General features: G+C 42.1%; 1 non-coding gene across 1 annotated transcript; it reads right to left on the bottom strand.

Moving 5' to 3' along the window:
* Nucleotides 1–9,902: 9,902 nt before the first annotated feature.
* On the bottom strand, nt 9,903–10,005 carry LOC126076623 (U6 spliceosomal RNA). The gene has a single exon (XR_007517550.1). It is a non-coding gene; the product is annotated as a U6 spliceosomal RNA (small nuclear RNA).
* Nucleotides 10,006–10,493: the final 488 nt, after the last annotated feature.

Raw genomic sequence — 10,493 nt, 5'->3', positions numbered from 1 at the left:
TAAAAACAGCAGAAGTTAACATTTATTCAATGTTCGTCATGTACCAGGCACCGTGTCAGGATAACATGCCTTGATTAATATCCTGGCCGTAGCTTTGTGAACACCATAAACTCGGGCAAGTTTCCAATTTTCTATCCCCTCGGTTTTGGCACTTGTAGATACCGCGGGTGATAGTGACTCTATACTGTTGTGGTGAGGATTAAATCAGAGCATCGGGTAGTGTTTAGCCTCTGTTGGGCAGAGGATAGGCGCTTAGCGGGTATTTGCTGCCACTGTTATTATCCTCACAGCCAGGCGGCGGCATCCCCCGTTTGCGGATGACCTGGGCTGGAGCCGGTGAGCACCAAGCCAAGATTCCCCAGCCCGCTAAGTGGCCTGTTTCCTCTGCCACAACCTCCAGGTCATCAGTGATTACGTTTGCTTTTGGCGGGGAAGGGGGTTGTAGTGACGCGGTGGCCTCAGCCTCTGACTCCCCGCCCGCCCTCAAGCCGCGATTCAAAGCGGAGGAGAGAAGGCGCGAAAGAGAAACAAACCGGCCCACGCCGCGCCGCACCACGCTGGGAGGGGCCAGGACGTGACAGCTACCGCCGGAAGGGAGTCGCGGGCCGGCACTGACCGTCACTCTCCCGCCGGAGTCAGGCCGAAATCCGGCCATTCTCTTGAACATATTGTCCCGGGGGGAAGCCGCCCAGCCGCTGCCGCCAGGGAAAGAGACCGGGGCCGGTGGGGTCGCCGCTCCCGTCAGAGGACCCGCTCCTCCTGCGCGGGCCCAGGCGGAGGGTTTCTAGTCGAGTAAGAACTTGTCACGTACGCTCACGGAACCGAGTAACCGCAGGTCCTGTTGGCGGACGTCGTCCCTGAAGCCCATTCAGATACGCGCCGGAGAAGATCAGGAGGCACGAGGGGCGACGTTGACGTCCTGCGCAGGCGCAGCGGGATCGCCCACACAGCGCGCACGGGCCTGGCCGCAGCCCTGGCTCAGGGCGGTGTAGGTGGCTGGAATTTGGAGGTCGTGAATAGTCTTGTCACCTACCCAGACGACTTAGCTCGTGATGACCGCGAAATTGCTGTTTGGAGGGAATACCTTATCATCGACCAAGTGTCTCCTCAATGATGAAGTCAAAAGCATGAAATCTTGTTGACGCAAACCTCCCCCCACAGCTTTTCGCTGTTCTCATCCAGACCTCCACCCCGACCCCTCTGATTTCTTCCTGTCAACCCCCTTCTTCCTTTCTTTTTCTATTGCGTTTAAATTCCAAGTTTTGTGACTTCTCGCAATGCTCCCTTCTATTGCCCATTGCCCTTCTGTGCCACTATTGCCAAGATTAATGCTGTAGTAAATTAATGTTCTCCAATTTAATTGAAGTCTTGGTTAGTAGTCCCAGGCTCTCTCTTACTTTTTCTTCAGAAATTAATATTTCTCTAGTCTCAACCTGTAACTGACGCCAGTTCCCTCATTGTTATCAGATGACTTTGCAGAAGCAACAGACACCTTGCTGCCAGATGGAAACCGAATCTTTGCCATGCCAGACAGCCGTGCTCCTTTCCTTTTCTTTTGTTAGGAGGCAAACTTTGTTTGAAAACAATCCCTTTATCTGTGTTCTTGGAACCCACATGGTGCAGTGATTAAAAGCTTGGCTGCTAACCAAAGGATCAACAGTTGAATCCACCAGCAGCTACTTGGAAACACTATGGGACAGTTCTACCCTATCTCGAGGGTCACTATGAGTCGGAATCGATTTGACCGGCAAGGGATTTATCTGTGTTCTTGATCTCATTTTTTTTTTTCTCTCAAGAATCTTGACCTTTGACCATCTACACTCTGCCCTGCATCTTCAGCTTTTCCATGTGTTTTGGCTTTTTCTCCTAAGATTTAAACAAGCTTACATCTTTCCTATTTAAAGCTAACCAAGCAAACTGTAATCCCACATAGCTCTGTGTTATACTTCGTAGTAGAGCTTGGAAAAGCTGACAACATTTCCTGTTTCCATACCCTCTTCAATCCATCACTTCTGACTTTCACCCTCACTGAAACCAAAGATATTGTCATCTATGTCAGTAAATACAATGTCATTCGCTTCGCTTAACCTCTTGGCAGTATCCACGGCCTCCTTTAGAGACACCAATTTCTTTTGGTTTTCCTCCTACTTCTCTGGCATCTCCTCGATTTCCAGGGTAATCACTATCTCCTCTATGTCCCCGAAGTGCCTGAAGGATTGAAATATTTATCATGTTATATTTTAATACTTGACAAACTTCATGAGGGCACTAACTGATCCAACCAAATGTGGAAATTACCAAACACTATTATTAGTATCATAGGCAAGTAAAGGTTTGCTGAAGATCATTCAAAAGCAGTTACATCAGTGTTATCAGCAGGGACCTGCCAGAAATTCAAGCCAGATTCAAAAGAGGACATGGAACCAGGGATATCATAACTGATGTCAAATGGATGCCGGCTGAATGCAGAGAACACCAGAAAGATGTTTACCTATGTTTATTTGACTATGGAAAGGAATTTGTGTGGATCCTATGAAATTATGGATAACATTGCAAAGAATGGGAATTCCAGAACACTGAATTCTGCTCATGAGGAACCTGGACATAGATCAAGAAGCAGTTGTTTGAACAGAACAGCAGATACTTCGTGGTTTAAAGTCAGGAAAGGTGTGTATCAGGGTTGTATTCTTTCACTATACCTATTCAATTCGTAGGCTGAGCAAATAATCTGAGAAGCTGGATTATATGAAGAAGAATGGGGCATCAGGATTGGAGGAAGACTCATTAACAACCTGCGATACGCAGATGACACAGCCTTGGTTGCTGAAAGTGAAGAGGACCTGAAGCACTTATGAAGGTCAAAGACCACAGCCCTCAGTGTGGATTACACCTCAACATAAAGAAAAGAAAAATGCTCACAACTGGACCAATAAGCAACATCATGCTAAAGAGTGGAAAGATTGAAGTTGTCAAGGATTTCATTTTGCTTGGATCCACAGTCAACACCCAAGGAAGCAGCAGTCTAGAAATCAAAAGACACATCGCATTGGGCAAATCTGCTGTAAAAGAGCTCTTTAAAGTGTTAAAAACAAAAGATGTCACCTTGAAGACTAAGGTGCCCCTGACCTAAGCCGTGCTGTTTAGGATCACCACGTATGCACGTGAAACGAAAGCTGGATGATGAATAAGGAAGACCAAAGAACTGATGCCTTTGAGTTGTCCTGTTGGGAAAGAATATTGAATATACCATGGACTGCCAAAAAAATGAACAAATCTGTCCTGGAAGAAGTACAACAGAAATGCTCCTTAAAAGCAAGGATGGTGAGACTACGTCTCATATAGTTTGACATGTTATTAGGAGGGACTAGTCCCTGGGGAAGGACATCAGGCTTGGTAAAGTAGAGGGTCAGTGAAAAAAGAGGAAGACCCTCAAGGAGATGGATTGACACAGTGGCTGCAACAATGGGCTCATGTATAACAATGATTGTGAGGATGGCACAAGATCCGGCAGTGTTTTGTTCTGTTGTACACAGAGTGGTAATAAGTTGGAACCGACTGGAGGACAACTAACAACAACATTCAGTTTAGTAGCCTCAGCCTCTGGTGATCATTTGCTGTGACTTATAATCAATGTCTGTTCAATAGATGAATTAATGAAGAACAGAGACATCAAGAAAACTTGAGGCTATTCTTCAAAAGGTAATTGAAATCAGTCAGATCTGTTAAAGCAGCCTGCCCTACAAAGTCTTCCACACACCATATAGGGTTTTTTCTTCCCCGTGCCCTTTCTTGAATTTCACTTTTTTCTAAATGTGTTTTCAGAATGGGATCCCTGGACCACCTCTTTTTTTGTGTAATTACTCTCTAGTTTTCCTGATTTTTTTCTATGCCTTTATTTCGAAGTAGATCTTATTTTTTTGCTTAAAATATTAACCTAAGTATACATAAGGTAAAATAAACTTAAATTAAACCAACACATATAACACATTTGGATATTTTGGGGAAAGACAATGGACTGAACACTCATCTTTTCCTTTTTCCCCAGACTCCTCTAAAGCAAGTAAAGGAATTTTATGAAAGGCATAATCCTATTATAACGGGAAAAATGGGAGATAAAGCGCCAAGAAAAAATTGAAATCTGGTATGCAAATGGCAAGTGGCAATAGACAAACCTGAGAACTGAGCAGGCAGAACTAATAATCAACTTAATTTCCACTGAAGCATCTCCCCCCTCCTGCCACCTGCCTCAAGATCCGTATAGCCAAGCGATTACCCCTTATATACTCCAAAGCATAAAACAGGATCTCTGCACCTAGGAACACCAAGCAGAGTTGAAGGAGGATATCATCCAGAAAACAGATTAACCAAACATGTGCCTACTAGCTGGTGAGACCCTCACTCAGCTCCTTAAAAAGCTGGCAACCAGGCCTTCATTTTCTAGTAGGCAATAGGGAGAGCCTTCTCTGGGGAATCTGACCAGCCTAAGAGGAGAGATTTAAGGATCTCCATTGAAACTGACCCAAACCAGCTTGATCATCCTGCTGTGAAGTACATAATGTTTAAACCAGTTAGGGGCTGGGAACTTCAAATTAACATTTAGTTGCCCACTTCTATATTTAAGTAAGTGACCAAGGATTACCAGACATCTGAGGAAAGCCTCTATTGTGAAAGAGATAATCCAAGAAGAAACGAACAGAAATGGCAAATTGGAGGAAACAAAGGAGAAAACTAAAACAACACAAATTAAAACTATTATCACTACTCAGAAAAAATTAAGATGTCGCACGCAAATATGACACAAAAACGGGGAACAAGGAACATTCAGGAAACAAAACTGAGATACCAAAAAATTAAAAACATGCTAGCAGAAATGAAAAATTCGATAAATATATTGGAAGCTTAAATTGAAGAAATCTCCCAGATACTAGAACAAAAGACAAAGAGATGGCAAATAGGACAGGAAAGATGAGAACAACAGAGGATCAGTCTAGGAGTTCCCAAAAGACAGAACAAAGAAAATGGAAGGAAGCAAATCATCAATAAATGATTCAAGACAGTTTTCCAAATCTAGAGGATATGTTTCCAAACTGAAAGATCCCACCAAGTACCAGTAGGAAGATGAAAACAGACCTACATTAGGACACATCATTATGAACTTTCAGAGCGTGGGAGGGGATAAAGAGAAGATTTCACAAATGTCTAAGTCATAAAGATTCAGGGATCATAATAGCTTGAGATTGCTTAATAGGAAGAGCAACACTGGACTCTAGGGAGCAATGAGGTATCACCTTCAAAATTCTGAAGAATATTACCTTCAACTTAGTATTGTGTACTAAGTTGGCTATATTTATAGTCAACTAACAGTCAAGTGGTTACCAGTCAAGTGTGTGAATAAAGACAATTGTAGACATGCTAACACTCAAGACAAAACCTCTCATACACCGTTAGAAAGGCCTGGAGATGTAATCCACCAAAATGAGGGAATAAGCCAAAAAGGAGGAAATCAGGAAATACAGGAAGCACAATAAATATCAAACATGGAGAGAGAAGAAGAGAATCTCAGGATGACAGCTATGTAGTAGGCATACACAGCAACCAATCTAGATCAGATTTGGTCAGAAACCATTGGGTGATACTGCTTCAGGAAGATGAAATTGATAAAAGTCCAGCTGTATCTAAGGAAATGAGAGGAGACTTAAATATAAGACTTAGAGTTTGGGAGTTGAATGCATGACAGATACACAGAAAGCTAGGCAACATTTAAAGTTATGCAGCTATTAACTCTGGGGAAAACAAAATCTTGTGTAAGAACCGTATTTACAGGTATGTAAATCCTGAGTATTGATCTAACCAACACAACAAAAAATTATGTAACTGCATAGGAAGGATAGGCTTTGGGAAACAGTGCATGTGTGGTTGCGATGGGAAGTGTGGCTAGAGCTTAATATCCATAGTGGGAAGGCAGTATACTAAAATGGAAAAATCAAGAAGGAGCAATATAATCCTAATATTTAAAGTCAGAAAGGTAAATATAAGAAGAGCTAAATATAAATAAGCTAAAAGAGGAGAAGGTGGTTGCATCTGAAGTGGGAGAAATGAGGGGGGTACATTTTTTGTAAGAAGCTTTGCAGAGGTATTTGACTCTATAAACATTGAGGATTTATAATGTTATTAAAAATAAAAATTAAAAGCAATTTTAAATTTGTATGGTTAGACATGCATTTAAAGTGATTTTTGAAAAATACCTTTTTTATTAATGACTACAGCTTCAAGTGATTAAAATTTTTATTAATTCCCTTGAGTAACTTATAAAAAATATTTTTAAAAGATTTCCTCTAAGTCGAAGCCTAAGAAAACATGCTCAGAGCTTAGGTATAATTAGTGCACATCAAGAGCTCACTCCCTGCATAGTTACCACTCTGAATTTCAAATAGCATCCTGGGGTGAAACTAAGCAACACAGAAAGTGAGTTTGTTTTGACAATGATCAGACACTGATACTGATTTTTACTCTGATCTCAGAATAAGAGTAGACATTTGGGGTGGGATTTTCATTGTATTAGAATAACAGGTATTATCGAAAACACTAAATCTTCAACAAACACCCATTTCAGCCAACTTCTGCTATTTCCTCAGTCAGCCTGGCTCTTCTTGGATATGTCTCACCTCTGTTTCTTAACTGTCACTCTTCAATTCTCTATCCCCTACCTGCAAGGATGGTGAGACTATGTCTCACATACTTTGGGCATGTTATCAGGAAGGATCAGTCCCTGGAGAAGGACATCATGCTTGGTATAGTTGAGGGTCACCAAAAAAGAGGAAGACCCTCCACAGGATGGACTGACACAGTGGCTACAACAATGGGCTCAAGCATAACAATGATTGTGATGATGGTGCAGGAGCGGGTAGTGTTTCCTTCTGTTGTAGGTAGATAGGGTCACTATGAGTCCAAAACGACTTCCTGGCACTGAACACCAACAACATCCCCTACCTTGACCCGTATGTCGTACACCTCAGAGAATCCCGTGTCAGTTTCCTGAGTCGATTCATATCAAGATAGGCCCAGAACCTGAAGCTATGCATGTGCTGGGGCCCTCTGCTGCCCACCCCCGTGGATACTTTATGCACTACATCCACATAGACTTGAGGCTGACTCTTGGAGTACCAGAAGCTGTTGCAATGGAATGAAGTGGGCTTAGAACTATGAAAAGCTTTGGGTGGATCAACATGGAGGAAGATACTAAAAAATGGACAAGAGATTCATTTAATCAACCAGTGTTTGGGATATGTTATTACCTGCTGCTGAGTCAGCCCCGACTCCTGGGAACCCCATATGTTACAGAGTAGAACTGCTCCATAGAGTTTTCTTGGCTGTAATCTTTATGAAAGCACTTCATTAGGTTTTTCTTCCGTGAAGCCAGAGTGAGTGGGTTTGAACAGCCAACATTTACATCATAAGCCGAGGGCAAACTGACTGTGCCACCGAGGCACAAGTTAATAGAAGGGTAATAAAGAAGTTCTGCCCTCCTTCCTATGAGGAGAGTGGTTCAGCATGGTGTGTCAGAGCAGTGAAACAGGAAGGAGGCGTCCAGGTGTGTGTGCGTGGCAGTCCAATGAGAGCTATCAGAGCCTGAGTGGGGTGAAGAAGACAGCTATTCTCTCAGCATAATATGAGGCGAGTGGGGGCTCGGCGAAGTGGAAGACTGGGGGGAGGATACTGGAACTTTGGAGAGAGAGGAGAAGAGGTAAAATAGTAATAGTTATTTTAGAGTGGGGACACCAACAGGGAAGAACTGCAGAGAAATAACTAAGATGGCCAGACAAGTTTGAGGGTTCATTTGAGATTTGTAGTTGTGAATTTAATGTGAGAACGATCAGGATGCTTGTGTATTTTTTCTGCAGCAATATCCAGCTGTTTGGGTGCACGTGAGGATATAGGAAATATATTAAGATTGCTAAATCATTTTCTTTTAAATTCTTCCTGTGCTTTAAGTTTAGAAATCAAGTCAGTGTCTCACACAAAATCTTACGTACAACGTGCAACATAGTCCCAGTTGCTTTCCCCCTAATGAGACAGCCAGCTATCTCCCTCTGCTCTCTCTTTTCATGTCCATTTTGTCAGCTTCTAACCCCCTCTACCCTCTCATCTCCCCTCCAGACAGGAGAGGCCAACATAGTCTCAACTGTCCACCTGATCCAAGAAGCTCACTCCTCACCAGCATCCCTCTCCAACCCATTGTCCACTCCAATACCTGTCTGAAGAGTTCCCTTTGGGAATGCTCCTGTCCTGGCCAACAGAAGGTCTGGGGGCCATGACCACCAGGGTCCTTCTAGTTTCAGACAGACCATTTAGTCTGGTCTTTTTATGAGAATTTGGGGTTTGCATCCCACTGCTCTCCTGCTCCCTCAGGGGTTCTCTGTTGTGTTCCCTGTCAGGGCAGTCATTGGTTGCAGCCGGGTACCATCTAGTTCTTCTGGTCTCAGGGTGACGTAGTCTCTGGTTTATGTGGCCCTTTCTGTTTCTTGGGCTTGTAATTACCTTGTGTCCTTCGTGTTCTTCATTCTCCTTTGATCCAGGTGGGTTGAGACCAATTGATGCATTTTAGATGGCCACTTGCTAGCATTTAAGACCCCAGATGTCACTCTCCAAAGAAGGATGCAGAATGTTTTCTTAATAGATTATGCCAGTTGACTTAGATGTCCGGATCATGGTCCCCAAACCCGTGCCCCTGCTACACCGGCCTTCGAAGCATTCAGTTTATTCAGGAAACTTCTTTGCTTTTGGTTTAGTCCAGTTGTGCTGACCTTGCCTGTGTTGTGTGTCGTCTTTCCCATCCCCTAAAGTAGTTCTTATCTACTATCTAATTAGTGAATATCTGTCTCCCATCCTCCCTCCCTCCCCCCTCTTGTAACCATCAAAGAATATTTTCTTCTCTGTTTAAGTTATTTCTCGGTTCTTATACTAGTGGTCTTATATAATATTTGTCCTTTTTCAGCTGACTGATTTCACTCAGCATAATGCCTTCCAGATTCCCCCATGTTATGAAATGTTTCACAGATTCATCAGTGTCCATTACCTATGTGTAGTATTCCATTGTGTGGATATACCATAATTTATTTATCCATTCATTCATCCATTGATGGGCACGTTGGTTGTTTCCATCTTTTTCCTGTTGTGAACAGTGCTGTAATGAACATGGGTGTGCATATATCTGTTTTGTAAAGGCTCTTATTTCTCTAGGATATATTCCAACAAGTGGGATTGCTGGATCATATGGTAGTTCTATTATTAGCTTTTTTTTTTTTTTCATGTAACCATGTCTCATTTATTTGTTAAATTTCATCCTTCAAAATAAGTTTTTCAATTAAAAATGGAACTTTATATCAGTAAGTTGGTTCAATATTAAATCACTTAAGGCAAAAATGAGATTGTATGATAATAAGATGATTGAGTGTTTTAGCCTTTACATTAACTGTCATGGAGATGCCCAATTCACACACAAATGAAACTGGAAAACATCTCACCACCTTCTCTAAGGCTGAACGCTGAGGGTGAAGAAGCCGACTTCTGTTCAACAAACTTTGTTTCAAGAAGATTGTGGAAGTAAACCTCAGAGCTGTTTTTATTCTGAATATGTCACTTACTTAGTAATATCTATTGCCCTCTTGTTTAGGAAAATATCTATGAAGCTCTTTTATCAGCCTTTCAAGTCTCTCTTCAAAATGGTTAAAATATTTCTAGTGAAATCTGAGTTCATGATCAGGTTGGTCAACCAACTAATTCAGTTCACCATGTTCTCAGTGTGGACCCCATAATTGCAGCTTCGCAATCACCTCTTTTACTTTGTCTCATACTGAAAGGCTGTCTTTGCAAATTAGTATGTGTTGCAGCTATATTTGGTCAAAAATATGGAACAATTCATGAATTTGCATGTCATCCTTGCACAGGGGCCATGCTAATCTTTTCTATATCGTTCCAATTTTAGTATATGTGCTGCCGAAGCAAGCAGTATTTCTAGCTTTTTCAGGAAGTGCCAAATCGATTTCCAAAGTGGCCGTACCATTTTACATTCCCGCCAGCAGTGTATAAGTGTTCCAATCTCTCCACCATTTATTATTTTGTGTTTTTTGGATTAATGCCACCCTTGTTGGACTGAGATGAAATCTCATTGTAGTTTTGATTTGCATTTCTCTAATGGCTAATGATCATGAGCATTTCCTCATGTAACTGTTAGCTACCCGAATGCCTTCTTTAGTGATGTGTCTGTTCGCGTGTTTTGGCCATTTTTTAAATGGGTTATTTGTATTTTTGTAGTGGAGTTTTTGCAGTATCATGTCGATTTTAGAGATCAGGTCCTGATCAGAAATGTCATATCTAAAAACTGTTTCCCAGTCTGTAGATAATCTTTTCACTCTTTTGGTGAAGTCTTTGGATGAGCATAGGTGTTTGATTTTTAGGAGCTCCCAGTTATCTAGTTTTTCTTCTGCATTGTT

Source organism: Elephas maximus, chromosome 4 (genome assembly GCF_024166365.1).
Source record: "Elephas maximus indicus isolate mEleMax1 chromosome 4, mEleMax1 primary haplotype, whole genome shotgun sequence".
Lineage (NCBI taxonomy): Eukaryota > Metazoa > Chordata > Mammalia > Proboscidea > Elephantidae > Elephas > Elephas maximus.
Note: the sequence above shows the minus strand (reverse complement) of the source record. Positions and strands in the feature narration are given on the sequence as shown.